The sequence below is a fragment of the Mustela nigripes genome, chromosome X (genome assembly GCF_022355385.1).
Source record: "Mustela nigripes isolate SB6536 chromosome X, MUSNIG.SB6536, whole genome shotgun sequence".
Lineage (NCBI taxonomy): Eukaryota > Metazoa > Chordata > Mammalia > Carnivora > Mustelidae > Mustela > Mustela nigripes.
The window spans coordinates 2,055,209-2,056,307 of NC_081575.1; positions in this window are offsets into that span (position 1 = coordinate 2,055,209).

The window sequence follows — 1,099 nt, forward strand, 5'->3', positions numbered from 1 at the left end:
AGGCAGGGGTGAGCTGGAGAGAAAGGAAGGCTCGGGTTCCCCAAGCTGCCTCGCGCCTGCCTCCTCCTGCCGCCTGGCCAGAGCTGAGGGGCCAGGGCACCCCGCTGCTCCGTCGGCTGCTCTTCCCGGGCTGGCACCCTGGATCCCGTCGGCTGCTCTTCCCGGGCTGGCACCCTGGATCCCGTCGGCTGCTCTTCCCGGGCTGGCACCCTGGATCCCGGGCCGCAGCTGGCCGTGGGCTTCCTGCCCCTCTTCCTTCCCTTCCCCTGCCCAGTTAAACTGATCGATGTCAAGCTCCAGAAGTCTGCATCTCGCCGTTGCACCTGACTGCCCCCTGCTGCATCCATTGTGACTGGCCTTTGGAGTCCCATGTGAGGGCCATGGCCCAGCCCCGGGCACCCGCCCCATCCGGGACCCAGTGGCTAGGCCCTGTGTTTCCCTCCTCCGTCCTCCCCAGGGCTCCCTGCACCGGCCTGGGGAATTCTTGCCGGTAGCCTGACTGGTTGTCCAGGAAGCTGCTCTCTGGACTTCCCAGGGTGACCCAGGATCTCCCTCACCCTGAGCAGTGCGCCTGTCACGGCCACCTCCCTCCCTGCAAGCATGGGAACAGGCATGACTGGTGGGGCCTCTGCCTCCCTCAGACCAGCCACAGGCCAAAGGGGCCTCAAGGAGGGGCCTCCCTCCCAACACTTGGTCCACTGCAGAGGCTGGCCCTGGCTATGGGCCTCACCTGCTTCTGTGCCTTCACCTCGTCAAGCCCCCCCGTGGGTGCTGCAGACAAGGAGACCGCTGGCGGAGGCCCAGGTTCACTGCTGCCCGGCTGCACCCACGGCTTCACCTGCCAAGGGACTGGTGCGGGGACTGGTGCGGGCCCGCAGCGGGCAGGCCGCAGCCAGCCTCTCAGTTGCCTGCCTGTGCCCCTGGCAGGAGGCTGGGTCTGTGGGCACCCACTGCCGAGGGCTGACACGTCTCGCTCTGGAATGAGATCCTCAGGACAATGCTGCCCACTTTCTGGCCAGGGAGGGCCTTCTTGTCCGGGTTCTGAGGGGCTGGCCTTCCCTCCCCCTCCCACGGGGCTAGGGGTGCCGCAGAGGCAGCC